The sequence below is a fragment of the Meles meles genome, chromosome 15 (genome assembly GCF_922984935.1).
Source record: "Meles meles chromosome 15, mMelMel3.1 paternal haplotype, whole genome shotgun sequence".
Taxonomy (NCBI): Eukaryota; Metazoa; Chordata; class Mammalia; order Carnivora; family Mustelidae; genus Meles; species Meles meles.
The window spans coordinates 70,794,966-70,814,440 of NC_060080.1; positions in this window are offsets into that span (position 1 = coordinate 70,794,966).

The window sequence follows — 19,475 nt, forward strand, 5'->3', positions numbered from 1 at the left end:
TGTTATTTTGCCACAGAGTTTGGAAAGAATGATTAATATGTTAATTGGTCTGTTATAATCTCTGGATACTTAAGTACAAAATATTACTCAAATCTTGGACAGAGAATATTTATTATAATTGTTTTTAAATTCAGGCAGGAAAATGAAAATATCTAGACTTTAGTTCCTAAATCCTGAATTCCTCCAGAATAGGATATGAAGTCATTGGGTTATATGATTGAGAAAACTAGTGAAGATGCATGTATACTCAGAACCATGCGATTTCACGATTGCATAATAACTACATAGCTGATATCCTGAGGGTTAAGTGGCACTAGTCTCCTTAATCAGAAAGAGTGCAGTAGACAATGTATTTCTACTGGGAAATTCACAGCCTTCTAAGTCCTAAATTAGGGACTCAATGTACATTAGGATTCATTCTACCCAGAGGCTAAAGAGATGGATATTAAAGAATAGGTTTGAGGGGTGTCTCGGTAGCTCAGTCGGTTAAGTATCTGTCTTCAGCTTAGGTCATCATCCTAAGGTCCTGGGGTGGAGCCCCATGTCAGGCTCTCTGCTCTTCAGGGAGTCTGCCTCTCCCTCTCCCTCTACCCACCCCATGCTCTCTCTCTTGCTATCTCAAATAAACCTTTAAAAAAAAGAATTGGCTTGAGAGGAGGCAGATTCTTTAATCAGGAAGGAGTTCTGGAGAAATGTATGTGTATATATCTATATAAATGAATGAGTTATTTATAAACAGACTTGGGACGAGAGCAATCGTAGTGTATTCTTGACTTCCTTTTCATCTATTTCTCAGTCATATAATAAATTTTTTCCAGGTAGGTGAATAAATACCAGATGATTTCTCTGAGTTCCTGACAAGTCACTTGGACCCAGTTTTTCAGTGAACTGAGAAAATTAAAATGTATGGTGTCTAAGTTTCTCCCGGTTATAAAAATTCTGTGGCTTTATGGTTATGTTAAAAAAAAATTATATCATTATATGTCTTCCCTTTTGGGCTAAGTATAAAGATGTGGGGGAAAAGACTATTTATTTGTTTGTTTTCCTGAGTAGTCATGTTTTACGTATAGTAGGAACACAATGCCTGTATTTTGGAATTGAATCGAATTTCATTTTCTTGGAAACTAAGTTTAATTTGAAATCCATTCCATTCATTGAAGCCTGGGCTGTGAGCCAGAGAACTGGGCGAGCCTCTTCCCATTATCCTATCTGTGTTTTCTGCCTGCGCTCTGTCATACACACACACACCCCTTCAAGAGCCCTCTATAGTTTCCTCATTCCCATATCTTATTCAAAGACCTTAATTATGTCACACTGGATAGAGGTACCATTCTCCTAAAATATTCTTTATTCTAAAATTTCTTGCTCCATTTTGTCCCATCAGTCAAAACTTACAAAAAAATTTACTGAATAAGTGGAGGGGAATAATCTCATTCGATTAATCAACTCTATGCAATGAGTGAAAACCCTTTAATCTCTAGAATATATTTAATTATAGAAACAAACTTTGTTAACCTCAGTAATGTGAACCTGAGATTGGTGACAACCCTACTATATAACAAAATAAGCTGACAGATGTCCTGAAATATAGTAAAAATTGGAGGGTAATCTGGGTGTCTCGGTTCAGAGTTGGCTTTGGTAATAAGAGCCTATCCCCATCTCACTTCTATCTTCTTCCCTCTTCAGTCTGAATTCATAAACTCTAAAAATGCCATAAGTTTGACAGTGCGTTTCAAACTCAAAATAAGTATTGTGTTAGGATGCCATCACCTGTCTGGGGATGATGTTTGTAAGTAATTATTTTTATGATTCATATACTTATGAGTGTGGAGAGCCTCTGTTTTTAGGAGTATCTCTGTAGAACACAACTATATACGAAGAGGAGGGTTTTTTGGATGTTTATTCACACTCCAAAGCAGCCAATTTCTGTGTTATTTCATATTTGTAAAATAAAGTTATTTGTCATGATAAAAGATTGATAATATGAAAATATAAGCATTACCATTCTGTGAAATAAAACTAAATGATTTCGAAGTTCAAAAAATGTTTTAACTGTAAGCAAAATCTACTTAGATATATGGCAGCACAAAAAAAAAAAACTAAAACATTAGACATTTGCAACCTAAAATATTAAAAAATCACATATGGGACACCTAGGTGGCTCATTCAGTTCAGTGTCTACCTTCAACTCAGATCATGATCCCAGGGTCCTGAGACCCAGTCCTGTATCAGGCTCCCTGCTCAATGGGGAGTCTGCTTCTCTCTTTCTCTCTGCCCCTCCCCACTCATGCTCACTCTTTCTCTCTCTCACTCTTGCACTCTCTCCTCATACAAATAAAATATTTAAAAATTTTTTTCCAAAATAAATAAAAATGAAAATCACATATAAAGTACAATGAGATTTAAATATACTAAGGATGGCATATGGAACGTTTCAAGTGCTGAAGATAAATGAAACATTTTATATGTTGTGCTATTTTACTGGATACAAACCAAAATGCAATATTAAAATTCATTAAAAATGAATTATTTTTAAAGTCTGTGAATGATCATCTGCCTTCAGGATGAAAGCATGATTGTCTGGTGATTTTGCTAAATTTTAATAGTATATTTGTTTTGTTTCATTTTTGTGTTTGTATTTTACAAAGAATTTTTTCAGTATTGACTAAATTCACATAAAAAATGGTAATATGGGCCATTGGGAAGATCACTGAGGTTCAAATCTTGAACATAGTTTGCAAGTCAATACCTCCCCACTAAAAATCAGGATGACTTTAATAAGTTAAACTTTCTATACCTCATTTTCTTTCCTATAAAATAAGAAAATTGGTCTAAATGATTTATAAAAGCTCTATTGGAACAAAATGTCATTGATCAACATCACTTTAAGATGACTCAAGAGAACAAGTTATTTGACAGTAGACCTGGACACTAAAATACTGGAACATCTTTCAAGGAAATAATAGTGATTCAGAGCTCCGACATTAAAGTTTAATCCATTTTTAAACTCTCTGTGTGGGGCTTTAGATAGTCAAACTTCAAGATAAATAAATTGAAATGAATTCGAAATATTTTCAACAACCCCAACTTTTTGAACAAGTAGAAATTAGAATTACCTGGGAAGTTTGTTAGAAACAGATTGAGTCTTGAAGTCCATCCCAAGAGAGTCTGATCTGGTAAGTCTTTTGAGAGGCCAAGGCATTTTAACAGTTATCCTCAGATTTTCTGACCCGGATAGCAAATGGACACCACTTTGACAAACATTCTTCTAAACCATTGCTAGAGCAGCATCTGTATAAATTCATAATGGGAAAACAATAATGGGAATGATCATGGAACCATCACTAATACTAATTTTGTTTTAATTTCAGGTTCAATGCCAATCTCCAAAAACTATAATGACTCATGATGAGTCCAGGGAAGAAAAATGGTAGCTACCATTTCTGAACTTATCTCTCTACCCTTACCTAATATATATTTGACAAGAAACATTCTTCTGACTTATGGATTCTTAATTTTATTTCACCCAGTTTCTGACTCCACCTGTGTAATAAACAAAAGCTTTGTTTTTTAAATTCTTTGTGAGAAAAAAGAATCAGGGTTTGGGGAATAAATCCCAGATCTAGCTAAGGGATATAAAAATATGTCTGTAGAATATGAATTGGGACTTTTAAAAAAAATTTTATTTGAGAGAGACAGAGTTAGCAAGAAGAGAGCATAAGTGGGGAGGAGAGGGAGAAGCAGGCTTCCACTGAGCAGGGAGCCTGACCTAGGGCTCAATTCCAGGACCCTAGGATCTGACCCAAGCCAAAGGCAGATGCTCAACAGACTGAGCCACCCAGGCATCCCTGTGTTGATACTTTTGTCTGCATTCAAAATTGTCACTTTTTTTTTTTTTTTTTTGCATTTGGGTAGTAGCACTCATTAATGACAATTGCAGAATAAGCTCAAGGGGGTTTCCTAACAGGAAAGTGGTAGACATAGTAAACAACTTAAGCCAAACAGAAGTATTTCAGATCTACTTTATTAAGTATTCTAGCAATGGGAAACATTGAAAGACAGGTAGGCAGAATTTTACATTGGTTGCCTAAAATGCCCTCCCCTTGATGTGCATATATGTTTAACCTGCTATTTAATCCAACACTCATCTAGATGCTGCTATGAATAGATTTTGAAAATGTCATTAAGTTTTCAAACCAACTGACCTTAAAATAGAGAGATAATCCTGGGTAAGTCTGAAGTAATCAGACGAGCCTTTAAAAGGAAGTGTGAGACTTAACATTGAAGATGGAGGTAGCCACATGGCAAGGAATGCAGATAGGCTCCTGGAGCTAAAAGCAGCCCTTAGCTCATCATCTATAAGGAAATGAGCACTTAAGTTCTACAACTTTGAGGAACTGAGTAATGCCAGCCACCTGACTGCTTTAAAACACTCTTCCTTGGCCAAGCCTTCAGATGAAAATCCAGTCACACCAAACCCAGACTTCTGACCTATAGAACTTTGAACTAATAAAGTTGTGTTGTTTGAAGTTGCTAACTTGTGGTCTTTTGTTTTTTTTTTTTTTAAGATTTTATTTTTTTATTTATTTGACAGAGAGAAATCACAAGAGAGGCAGGCAGAGAGAGAGGAAGGGAAGCAGGCTCTCCACTGAGCAGAAAGCCCAATGCGGGACTCGATTCCAGGACCCTGAGATCATGACCCGAGCCGAAGCAGTGGCCTAACCCACTGAGCCACCAGGCGCCCCCCTTGTGGTCTTTTGTTACAGAAGCAACAGCACATTCATACAATTGAGGAGTTGCTCAATGTTAAATCACATTATCCATTAACGATTGCAAATTCGTGATAAACTCCCAGGTCACAAGTTTGATATTTCATTGTGATTTTAGTGATAACTATCTTTCATCACCTTCTAACTTTTTGAAAATGTATAACTTTCCCAAAAAGCTATGTTAAATCTATTAAAATGAATAGTTAATTAACTGAAATGGCCTATCATCTGGCCTTATTGCTATTAACCACTGTCACTTGTATATAAGATCTTACTTAACATTTATAACAATATTGTGAAAAAAGTATTATTCCTATTACACATAAGAGGAAACTGAAATTCAGCAAGGATAAGTGAATTGTATTCCACAGTCTTGCAACAAGTTAATGAAAGAATTTGGATTCAGAATATATCTTTTGATTCTAATTTCAAGACACTCTGTACTTTTCTACAGCTATGGCACACCCCAGCTATTTCAGAGCTGGAATTGTGAAGCTCTTTTATGGACTTGTTTAAGAAGAAATGATTGATGTGTAATGTATGAGGCTCTGTACTGTATGCTCTGGAAATTTAAAAAAGAAACTCTGAACTCAGTTTGTATTCATTGATATTCTTGGGATTAGAACAGAAGCTTGTTAGCAAAGGAAATTAAGTGAGATTATTTTTTGTAGTTTCTTACCTTATTCTGATCTCATTTGCTGAACTCATCCCTAACCCTCAGAAACACACACACACAGACAACAGTAGACCATCCTAATTTTCTTCACCTTTATTGCTTCAAAAATTACCGTCATTTGCACCACAACAGTAGATGGAAATTCCAGTCCCTGAGCACATCTCAACTAGGTTCCAACAAAACTTCACAGCAGTTAAGTATATGGACATGGGACAACATGGATAACGAAAGTTTGAATGTGAGCTCTGAAGTTTACTAGCTACAGAAACTTTAGCAGTTTAGTTAAAATTCTCTCTCCTTCATTTTTCTTACCTGTGAATGGGATGACAATATATCTATTGACTAAGGTTATTATGAGTATTACAATATTTAGTACATATAATACACTCAGAAAGTTGCATATACACAGTAAGTACTAGATATGTGTTAACCATTGTATTATTATTACTATTATTATTATCTAGCACTTAGGGGAAAGCTTAATTACTTATTTATATATTTAATGTGCTGATTTTTTCAGTGCTCTTCAGAATTTGAAATAAAAATCTGTTGAGGAGGTAATAATAATTCTGATACTGTGATTTTAATAAACCATTGAGAATTACCCTTTAAATGGAGATCATCTCATTTCAACCTCAGATCACCTTGTGAGGTAAATGTTACATATGCAAAGTTGAATTTAATTTACAAAGCTCTACTCAAAGGATCAGGTTTGTTATAATTCATATTGTGGTTCATGATGTTATGGGACAAAATTTACTGATTCCTTGGATTCAACTCTATATTTTATGTAGACCAATCTATGTTAGCAAAGTACATAGACACAAGCATGCTTCTACATTGTACCTTGTAAGTAAAGTGAAAGAGAGCTAAGTATCCTTTCAAATAGCTGGGAAATTATCAGCATCCAATCTGATATTGTCTGAATTCTGAATTTCCAGTCTCCTGATTTCTAAAATGTGTATTCACAGATGTGATTCATCTTATTAACTGTATTTTAGAATACATCGTTGTCAAGATTTTCTGGATTTGGATTCCCTAGGTCATCTTGACTCTGCGTTTCTTTCTGTCCTGAATCTTTGTCAGTGGGGATAAAAAAAGTTTGGTAAAGAAAAGAAAAGAGAAGAGAAAATAAAAGTCTTTTGATAGTGAAAGGTTTAAAACGGATTAAAAGATTTTTATTGGAATGTCTATTCATTAAGTGCATTAGGGGAAGGCACTGAAAAAAAAATCGATGTTTGACTTTTACTTTAACCTTAAAATGTCATTAAATTCCACACATGAAAAGGTTGATGCAAACACCCTTTTTACTTAATTGACAACACTTCCATTCTCTGTAGCATTTTGTTAAAGAAAGGGAGCCTATGTAAAAGGTGTAGGAAAGGTCAGACTGCAACTTGAAATATTTAGTGTTTAAGTAGGAGGTCTTTATGAGTGCAGACAGATTTAATAATTAATTTTTCCACTTTTTCCATGTAACTCATCATTGTTTTTTTCAGGGGCATTCAGATGAATAATTTTTATAGACTAAGCTGCATAATTTATATTTGGGCATTATGAAGTTGTCCAGCCACTAATGGTTATTCAGTTACCTTTCACCTGTTTTCACCATGCTGCTAACCTGGAAGAAGTACTGATTTTGCCTTGTGTTATTTTTGTTATTAATATGCCTCCTTGTCATAGTTATTAATAATGCAGAAGAAGTTGGCTTGTGGACAAAGCATTAATTCAATTAGTCACATTTACATAATTAGCAAAGGATATAACTTAATCCTTACAGCTGTGAAAAAATAAATCCTACTTTTAGAGGTGTCTATTAAAAAAGAATCCAATACTGTATTTCCCGTCAATGTTATGTGACTTCTGCTAAGCAAATAGGCATTAAGTTCAAGCTTTGTCTTAACAGCACTAGTTCCTAAGGTAATTTTTGAATTTCAGTTGGGCATTTAAAAATCTAACTCCAATAGATTTTGTTGGCAACATACTACAAGGACACGTTTACATTCTAAAAATATACTCTCTATTTTTGTTCGAATGTCAGAAGATAGACTATGATACCAAGTTCCCTTTTAGATGTGCTAAAAAGCTAAATTTTGCCATTTACCAAATCTACAAATATCCTGTGAAATTGCGGTTGGCATTTGTAACAGCAGTTTTCTGCTTGCCAATTTCATGGGCACATAAGACATTTCATACCATACAAGAATGCATGGATAAAATCATACCCAGGGCTCCAAAATCTATGATAGTTCCTGGGGGTAGGGAAAAATTGAAATGGAAATTGGGAGAAAAAAAAAATCATAGGCTTTGCAATAAGGAAGTTGTGGTTTCAAAACCCTGCCCTACTGATTCCTATTTTTGTAAAACTTGCCAATGTATTTAATCTCTCTGAATCTTAGTTTTTCTCCACTATAAGAGGGTATAAATGTCCTCAGAATTAGTGAAGATTTAAAGAATGATTTCACAAACGTTATAAAATGGAATATACATTTATATTAAATGTAATAGAAATGTAATAAAGGTAAACAGCATATGCTCAGTGAAGGTGGATTTTCATGTATTCCCTAGTCCTCAAATTAATATGGAAAAGTATGTTACATTAAAAAGATATGCTGTTAGACAAGTAGGTTGGAAAAGGAGTTGTTTTTTCAGTGTTAAATATGCATATGGTATAATTGACTTATGATGTATTAATCTCAGATGTACAACATAATGATTCCATTTTTGTATATATTACAAAATGATCACCACAATAAGTAAAATTAACATTCATCACCATACTTAGAAAATATTTGTCTCTTGTGATGAGCATTTTTAAGATCTACTTCCTTCACAACTTCCAAATTTGCAATACAGTATTATTAACTGTAGTCATCATGCTGCACATTATATCCCCATGACTTATTTATTTTATAACCGAAAGTTTGTACCCTTTGACAGGAAATTTTTGATGGCCGAGAAGAATGACGATTATACCAGGACCCCTGACAGGTCTGGGCTGGAGAGTTGAAGAAATCAGATTATCTGCAGAGTTTGAGAAAAGTAAAGAATAACTGAAAGGTATGAAAAGAATATTCTGACCATGTTTGGTTTTGCCTATTATAAGAGCAATACCATTTATAAGCAAAAAGCATAAAACAAGGTCTCATTTTTTTTCTTAGGCCATAGTAAAAGAATCACTCTGTAGAGTAAATTCATGGAAAAATAGAGGTTGCAGGTGTTGTATTATAGAAGATTGGAGAAAAATAGCTATAATATCTAAAACAGAATTTCTTTCACCTCAAAATCTAACAACTCACTACAAGTAGGGAATAATAACATGGAAGCTCTCTAGCAATGAAAAGCTATTAGCAGAGAGTAGGTGTCTACTCACATTTCTTACCCCACTAGATGGGACGTGCAAATGTGCACTCACCTCATAAATCAACCCAAAGCTTCTCTTTTTCTCTGACAGTACACACTGGGAAAATACAGTGGAAATGGGTTATTAATGAGTGTATTCTTTCTACTCTTTCAAGTTCTTTGCTGGTCCAACTTGCTTATTAGAAAATGATATTAGATATTACTGTAGGCAGCTCGATATCTGGCTATGTCAGAAGAGTGTACAAAAATCATCTGATCCAAATTAATTGGAATAAATTGTTTAAACACACTAGAGACTTAGAAAGCTAATTATGGTAGGAAGCAGAAAAAGAGAGGGGGGAGAAAACTTAATTGAAATTCAGAGTTGCCAATATATACCATAGGAGATCTACAGAAGAGGAGAGCTGGAGTAGCCTAGCTGTCACATTATATTACTTGGACAAAGAAATCAATTACATATTTAAAAATCAATAATCACTGGATTCCTTACACTCTATAATGCCAAATATTTTACTTTTCTAACCTGATTGTTTCACTTTTAAATTTGAAGTTTTAGCCAAACTGGAATTTGTTTTATTGAATGTATTGTACTCATTTTAAAATATAAAATCTACTTATTTTGCATGCTAGGTAAATGCAAAAAACAAGCAAATGGACCCAGAAGCAATTGTTCATATTCTATTGCCAAGACACCGATAACAAATGTTCATATAGGTTAAAAGAAATGTAAGAGACACATCAACCAAATTCAGTGAATACTTTTTAAAAGGAGGACAAGAGAAAAGCAGGGAGGATATAATAGAAGCTATTTAGAAGCTAATCAGGAAATTGGGGAGCCTTACTGTTCATGCGCAGCTAGTAAAGAATTTATTTTGAGGGGCGCCTGGGTGGCTCAGTGGGTTAGGCTACTGCTTCGGCTTGAGTCATGATCTCAGGGTCCTGGGATCTAGTCCCACATCGGGCTCTCTGCTTGGTGGGGAGCCTGCTTCCCTCTCTCTCTGTCTGCCTCTCTGTCTACTTGTGATCTCTCTCTGTCAAATAAATAAATAAAATCTTAAAAAAAAAAAGAATTTATTTTGATTTCTGAGTAGGATAATGGTATTGTGGTTATATTCCGAAAGTAGAATCTGTGTCTTAGAATGAATACATTGAATTTCACATGAGCTGAAGGATGTTTGGAATTTGATTTAAAATAATCCTGTAGCAGGGACACCTAGCTGGCTCAGCTGGTTAAGTAGCTGACTCTTGATTTTGGCTCAGGTCAAGAACCTTGGGGTCCTGGGAAAAGCCCTGCATCAGACTTCATGCTCTACGGGAAGTCTGCTTGAGGATTCTCTCTCCCTCTGCGCCTTTCCCTGCTCATGTGCTCGCTCTCTTTCTGTCTTTCTAAAATAAATACATAAAATGGAATAACAACCCAGCAGCAGAAAGAACTGGATATAGAAGAAACAAAATTAGTAATGAATTAATAATTGTGGAATCTTGGTAATAATATTCATGATATCAGGTTGCTTTCTAAAAGAATTCTCATAGTTTACACCACCATCAGCTCCATTCATTTCAGAAAGCACATCTTTACTGGTATATAGTATTCTCATTTTTTTAATACCTTCCTGAAATATTGGTGTTTTTAGTTTACCAACTCCCGAGTTTATCCATCATAGTCACTAACCATGCAAATGCCAGATTAGCAGTCTTAGCCTTGGTTTGGGGAGGTAAGAGATGGGCAACAAAAGGAGTAAATTTGCCAAATCTATATTGTTGAAAAATAAATCGTAGAATTTGGTGGACAGCTGCTATAGTTCCATGAGATTTGAGTCCAAGATTTAAAACTCTTACATGAAAGGCCTTCAACATATATTTATAAAAATTGACAATTACATGATCTTACATGTTTCAGTCTTGGACTTTGCAATTTAGTGATGTATAAGGTGAGAAAGAGCAAAGTGATAGCTGCATCTTTTATTTTTCAGGACATCCTCTTTCTATATTCAACAATGCATGATCAAATTCCTCAGCAGTTACATATACTATTTGGCCTTGTCTGATGTTGGGAAGCTAGTAAATTGTGTGATGTGCTAAAAAATAATGAAATTTCTTTGACAATAGCTGCCGCATTTTATTAAATATCTTGTAATGGAAAAAATATTGAGGAAAGAAACTTATATTCATAGATATGAGGCATTTTATCAATATCTACAGAAGTATCACTAAGTCTGAAAAGTAATTTAGATTTCTTTCCATGTTAGGGAGTCCTTTTGTGGAAATGTGTGAAGTCTCATGAATATTTGTTAAAGAAACTAATTAACATATAGGTGAAGCAATTTGAAAGGTGAAATACTTTATTTCATGGCAAGAAAATACTTTTTAAAGTAATGTTACCTTTTATTCTGTGGCACACACCACTCTGGTTGTGGTTACAAAATGGCAGGTGTTCTTTATTCCAAATTATTCCATCCATAATGCTAAAGTAATCATAAGTAAGCATATTCAAAGATCATAAAGAGATCTAATTTTATAAGAATTGTGGTTGTCTTTATTAAAAGTGGAAGCCTAGGGAATACTTTTAAACATTAAACCCATTTAACATCAAAGGAAGAACTTTTCTATAAGGCTGTCATTTATTTTCTCTAGATAGTAAAGAGTCACCTATCAGTATTGATTTATCTGTAGTCCCAACAAAACATAGACAGTAGTCCTTACTTGAGAGAAAAAAGAAGGTGAATCCTGGATCAAAATAATGGTCCTTCACCAGTATCAACATGAAATGTTAGTTAAATTATAACATTCTTAGAATATTACACCCACCCCATCATTGTACAGATTAGTACAAAAATTCAAGGAGATGGAGTTCTAATATGAGACACAGTTAGAGCAAAACCTACAGTTTAGAAGTAAAGATATTCCATATGATATTCTTTCCAGAATATTTGGCTAAAGTAAATTAACATCCCTTTTATGTTAGTTGTAATGATTATAGTTTAAAGTATGAACATATTTGCGTAGATATTATCAAAACATTATGCACATTTGAGCACACTCATGATTTTTAAGTCTTATATAGACATGGAATTTTGAATTTTTAAGTTGGAAGGCATCTAACTTCCTCATGCAACATAAACTGAGGGTATAATATATGAATAGTATTTTGTTAGGATCTGGGGATATAGCAGAAACAGACAAGATCCATGTCATTATGGATCTTACTTTCTAGTGAAAAACAGATAACAAATCAATGCACATGTAAAGAAGAAAAGAAATTGATAAATATTATGTGGAGATTCAAATGAACTGTGCTACTGACTACATGACTGGTTTTTTTTTTTGTTTGTTTTAAAGATTTTATTTATTTATTTGACAGAGAGAAATCACAAGAGAGGCAGGCAGAGAGAGAGGAAGATCTCCGCTGAGCAGAGAGCCTGATGTGGGACTCGATCCCAGGACCCTAAGATCATGACCCGAGCTAAAGGCAGCGGCTTACCCCACTGAGCCACCCAGGCGCCCTACATGACTGTTTTTTACTTGATGACCAGAGATGACCTCAATTTGTGAGAGCTCCCCTTTAAACTGAAGTCAGAGTGATGATAAAATTCCAGCTGGGCCTGAGAAAAGAGACTTTCAGGCAGAATAAATAGTAATTTCAGCATCTCCCTATCTCAGTGTCTATACCTTTAATCACACCTGCAAATCTTTGTTTCAAAGATAACATATTTTTCGGTTCCAGGGATTAAGATATATATATAAATTAATATATATATATTAAGATATATATATTCTCACCTAGGGAGAATAATGGTCTCCATATATATATATATATATATATATATATAAAGATATATATTAATATATATTAAAATATATAATATAATATTAATATAATATAATATAATAAATATATATATAATATATAAATAAATATATATTATATTATATATATAATATATATAAATATATAATATATATATAAATATATATAAATATATTTATATATAAATTTATATATATATAAATTTATATATAAATATATAAAATATAAATAAATATATAAATATATTATATATATAAAGATATATATTAATATATATTAAAATATATAATATAATATTAATATAATATAAAGATATATATGGAGACCATTATATATATATATAAAATATATAAATATATAATTATATATATAAAGATATATATTAATATATATATAATATATATATTATATATATTAATATATATTAATTATATAATATTATATAATATTATATAATATTAATATAATATAATATTAATTATATAATATTATATATTATATATAATATATATAATATAATATATTAATATATTATATTATATATATTATATATAATATATAATATTATATAATTAATATAATATTAATTATATTGATTAATATTTTTATTATTATTATTATATTTATTTATTATTATTATTTATTTATTTATTAGTATTATTATTATATTATTATTATATATATTTATTATTTATATATTAATAATAATTAATATATATTAATATAATTGATATATTAATTATATATATTATATTATATATATTATATATATTTTATATATATTATATATAATATATATTATATATAATATATATAATACAATATATAATATATAACATATATAATTAATATATATATTAATATATATTAAAATATATAATATAATATTAATATAATATAAAGATATATATATATATATATGGAGACCATTATTCTCCCCAGGTGAGAAGGGAAGAAATGAGAGTAAATAGGGACTTAGCGATTGGGTTAAGGAAGTTTTTTTTAATTTTATATTGGAAATATTAGAGTGAACTAGAGTATATCTAGTATTCAGTAGATAAAATGTAAGCATATTTGAATATGTTTGAATACATAGTATTTAGTATTCAAGATATTGGAGTGCCTCGGTGGCTTAATCAGTTAAGCATCTATCTTCTGCTCAGGTCATGATCTTAGGGTCCTGGGATAGAACCCCGCATCCTGTTGGTTGGACTCCTTGCTCAGTGTACTCTTTGAGGAGTCTGCTTCTGCCTCTCCCTCTCTCCCCACCCTCTCCCCATGCTCACATGTGTTCTCTCTCTCTTTCAAATATGTAAATAAAATATTAAAAAAGATATTCAAGATATCATGTTACTCTTATCTCTCCTCCTTTTATTTGCATTCTCTTTGATACATATTTTATTTTAGTAAGTTAAATTTTTATCAAAGTATTATTTATATCCTTCTAAAAATGCATTTTTCTTAATGTTCAATAAAGCAATTAAAGCAATAAAAGCAATTAAAATTAAAGCAATTAAAGGAATAGAAAACATACTTTACCTGCCTTACACCTCCTCATCCCACAATAACATGAGGGGGAAAAAGTAGTAAAAGAAGAGAAAGCTAGGGGGATGAGTCAAGATGGCGGAGAAGTAGCAGCCTGAGACTACATCAGGTAGCAGGAGATCAGCTTGATAGCTTATCTAAACATTGCAAACACCTACAAATCCAACGGGAGAGTGAAGAGAAGAAGAACAGCAACTCTAGAAACAGAAAATCAACCACTTTCTGAAAGGTAGGACTGGCGGAGAAGTGAATCTAAAATGACGGGAAGATAGACCAGGGGGGGAGGGGCCGGCTCCCGGCAAGCGGCGGAGGAACAGAGCACAAAATCGGGACTTTTAAAAGTCTGTTCCACTGAGGGACATTGCTCCAGAGGCTAAACCGGGGTGAAGCCCACGCGGGGCCAGCGTGGCCCCAGGCCCCGCAGGGTCACAGAAGGATCGGGGGTGTCGGAGTGTCGGAGAGCTCGCAGGTATTAGAACGGAGAAGCCGGCTACAGAGACAGAGCCGAGGACTGAACTCTCAGCTCGGGGTTACCTTGAACTGGTCGCGGGCTGGGTGAGCTCAGAGCGCGGCTAGAGGTTGGGGATACGGGAGTGATTGGGTGCTGTCCTCTGGGGGCGCACTGAGGAGTGGGGCCCCAGGCTCTCGGCTCCTCCGGGCCGGAGACTGGGAGGCCGCCATTTTCATTCCCGTCCTCCAGGAACTCTACGGAAAGCGTTCAGGGAACAGAAGCTCCCAAAAGCGAACCCGAGCCCATTACTTAGTCCGGCTGCCGGTAAGGGCGGTGCAATCCCGCCTCGGGCAAAGACACTTGAGAGTCACTACAACAGGCCCCTCCCCCAGAAGATCAACAAAATATCCAGCCAGGACGAAGTTCATCTATCAAGGAGAAAGCAGATTCAATTCCTAAGACAGCAGAGCAATTCCAGAGGAGGAGAAAGCAAAGCACGGAACTCATGGCTTTCTCCCCATGATTCATTAGTCTTGCGGCTACTTCAATTTTTTTTTTCTTTTTTCAATTTTTTTTCTTTTTTCTTTTTTCTTCTTCTGCTAAATTTTTTAAAACTTTTACCCTTTTCTTTTTTAACGTTTTTTGACTAGTTCATCTAAATATATATATTTTTTCTTTCTTTTTTATATTTTCTTTATTTGATTTATTTTTTAAATTTTTTTTTTCTTTTTTTTTCAGAACCTGTTTTTATCCCCTTTCTCCCCCCCACAATTTGGGGTCTCTTCTGATTTGGTTACAGCGCATTTTTCCGGGGTCTTTGCCACCCTTTTAGTAGTTTATTTGCTCCTTCATATCCTCTTATCTGGACAAAATGACAAGGCAGAAAAAATCACCACAAACAAAAGAACAAGAGACAGTACCGAAGGCTAGGGACCTAATCAACACAGACATGGGTAATATGTCAGATCAAGAGTTCAGAATGACGATTCTGAGCGTTCTATCCGGGCTCGAAAAAGGCATGGAAGATATTAGAGAAACCCTCTCTGGAGATATTAAAGCCCTTTCTGGAGAAATTAAAGAACTAAAATCTAACCAAGTTGAAATAAAAAAAGCTATTAATGAGGTGCAATCAAAAATGGAGGCTCTCACTGCTAGGATAAATGAGGCAGAAGAAAGAATTAGTGATATAGAAGACCAAATGACAGAGAATAAAGAAGCCGAGCAAAAGAGGGACAAACAGCTACTGGACCGTGAGGGGAGAATTCGAGAGATAAGTGACACCATAAGACGAAACAACATTAGAATAATTGGGATTCCAGAAGAAGAAGAAACAGAGAGAGGAGCAGAAAGTCTATTGGAGAGAATCATTGGAGAGAATTTCCCTAATATGGCAAAGGGAACAAGCATCAAAATCCAGGAGATGCAGAGAACCCCCCTCAAAGTCAACAAGAATAGGTCCAAACCCCATCACCTAATAGTAAAATTTACAAGTCTTAGTGACAAAGAGAAAATCCTGAAAGCAGCCCAAGAAAAGAAGTCTGTAACATACAATGGTAAAAATATTAGATTGGCGGCAGACTTATCCACAGAGACCTGGCAGGCCAGAAAGAGCTGGCATGATATATTCAGAGCACTCAATGAGAAAAACATGCAGCCAAGAATACTCTATCCAGCTAGGCTATCATTGAAAATAGAAGGAGAGATCAAAAGCTTCCAGGACAAACAAAAACTGAAAGAATTTGCAAACACGAAACCACCTCTACAGGAAATATTGAAAGGGTTCCTCTAACTAAAGAGAGAGCCTAAAAGTAGTAGATCAGAAAGGTACAGAGACAATATACAGTAACAGTCACCTTACAGGCTAATAATGGCACTAAATTCATATCTCTCAATAGTTACCCTGAATGTTAATGGGCTAAATGCCCCAATCAAAAGACACAGGGTATCAGAATGGATAAAAAAACAAAACCCATCAGTATGTTGCCTACAAGAAACTCATTTTAGACGCGAAGACACCTCCAGATTGAAAGTGAGGGGGTGGAAAACAATTTACCATGCTAATGGGCATCAGAAGAAAGCTGGGGTGGCAATCCTTATATCAGATCAATTAGATTTCAAGCCAAAGACTATAATAAGAGATGAGGAAGGACACTATATCCTACTCAAAGGGTCTGTCCAACAAAAAGATCTAACAATTTTAAATATCTATGCCCCTAACGTGGGAGCAGCCAACTATATCAACCAATTAATAACAAAATCAAAGAAACACATCAATAATAATACAATAATAGTAGGGGACTTTAACACTCCCCTCACTGAAATGGACAGATCATCCAAGCAAAAGATCAACAAGGAAATAAAAGCCATAAATGACACACTGGACCAGATGGACATCACAGATCTATTCAGAACATTTCATCCCAAAGCAACAGAATACACATTCTTCTCTAGTGCACCTGGAACCTTCTCCAGAATAGATCACATCCTGGGTCACAAATCAGGTCTTAACCGGTATCAAAAGATTAGGATTATTCCCTGCATATTTTCAGACCACAATGCTCTGAAGCTAGAACTCAATCACAAGAGGAAAGCTGGAAAGAACCCAAATACATGGAGACTAGACAGCATCCTTCTAAAGAATGAATGGGTCAACCAGGAAATTAAAGAAGAATTGAAAAAATTCATGGAAACAAATGATAATGAAAACACAACAGTTCAAAATCTGTGGGACATAGCAAAGGCAGTCCTGAGAGGAAAATATGTAGCTGTACAAGCCTTTCTCAAGAAACAAGAAAGGTCTCAAGTACACAACCTAACCCTACGTGTAAAGGAGCTGGAGAAAGAACAAGAAAGAAACCCTAAACCCAGCAGGAGAAGAGAAATCATAAAGATCAGAGCAGAAATCAATGAAATAGAAACCAAAAAAACAATAGAAAAAAATCAATGAAACTAGGAGCTGGTTCTTTGAAAGAATCAATAAGATTGATAAACCCCTGGCCAGACTCATCAAAAAGAAAAGAGAAAGGACCCAAATAAATAAAATCATGAATGAAAGAGGAGAGATCACAACTAACACCAAAGAAATACAGACAATTCTGAGAACATACTATGAGCAACTCTACGCCAACAAATTGGACAATCTGGAAGAAATGGATGCATTCCTAGAGACATATAAACTACCACAACTGAACCAGGAAGAAATAGAAAACCTGAACAGGCCCATAACCAGTAAGGAGATTGAAACAGTCATCAAAAATCTCCAAACAAACAAAAGCCCTGGGCCAGACGGCTTCCCAGGCGAATTCTACCAAACATTTAAAGAAGAACTAATTCCTATTCTCCTGAAACTGTTCCAAAAAATAGAAACGGAAGGAAAACTTCCAAATTCATTTTATGAGGCCAGCATCACCTTGATCCCAAAACCAGACAAGGATCCCACCAAAAAAGAGAACTACAGACCAATATCCTTGATGAACACAGACGCAAAAATTCTCGCCAAAATACTAGCCAATAGGATTCAACAGTACATTAAAAGGATTATTCACCACGATCAAGTGGGATTTATTCCAGGGCTGCAGGGTTGGTTCAACATCCGCAAATCAATCAATGTGATACAACACATTAATAAAAGAAAGAACAAGAACCATATGATACTCTCAATAGATGCTGAAAAAGCATTTGACAAAGTACAGCATCCCTTCCTGATCAAAACTCTTCAAAGTGTAGGGATAGAGGGCACATATCTCAATATTATCAAAGCCATCTATGAAAAACCCACCGCAAATATCATTCTCAATGGAGAAAAACTGAAAGCTTTTCCGTTAAGGTCAGGAACATGGCAGGGATGTCCATTATCACCACTGCTATTCAACATAGTACTAGAAGTCCTAGCCTCAGCAATCAGACAACAAAAAGAAATTAAAGGCATCCAAATTGGTAAAGAAGAAGTCAAACTATCACTCTTCGCAGATGATATGATACTATATGTGGAAAACCCAAAAGACTCCACTCCAAAACTGCTAGAACTTGTACAGGAATTCAGTAAAGTGTCAGGATATAAAATCAATGCACAGAAATCAGTTGCATTTCTGTACACCAACAACAAGACTGAAGAAAGAGAAATTAAGGAGAAAATCCCATTTACAATTGTACCCAAAACTATAAGATACCTAGGAATAAACCTAACCAAAGAGACTAAGAATCTATACACAGAAAATTATGAAGTACTCATGAAAGAAACTGAGGAAGACACAAAGAAATGGAAAAATGTTCCATGCTCCTGGATTGGAAGAATAAATATTGTGAAAATGTCTATGCTACCTAAAGCAATCTACACATTTAATGCAATCCCTATCAAAATACCATCCATTTTTTTCAAAGAAATGGAACAAATAATCCTAAAATTTATATGGAACCAGAAAAGACCTCGAATAGCCAAAGGAATATTGAAGAACAAAGCCAAAGTTGGTGGCATCACAATTCCGGACTTCAAGCTCTATTACAAAGCTGTCATCATCAAGACAGCATGGTACTGGCACAAAAACAGACACATAGATCAGTGGAACAGAATAGAGAGCCCAGAAATAGACCCTCAACTCTATGGTCAACTCATCTTCGACAAAGCAGGAAAGAATGTCCAATGGAAAAAAGACAGCCTCTTCAATAAATGGTGCTGGGAAAATTGGACAGCCACATGCAGAAAAATGAAATTGGACCACTTCCTTACACCACACACGAAAATAGACTCCAAATGGATGAAGGACCTCAATGTGAGAAAGGAATCCATCCAAATCCTTGAGGAGAACGCAGGCAGCAACCTCTTCGACCTCAGCCGTAGCAACATCTTCCTAGGAACAACGGCAA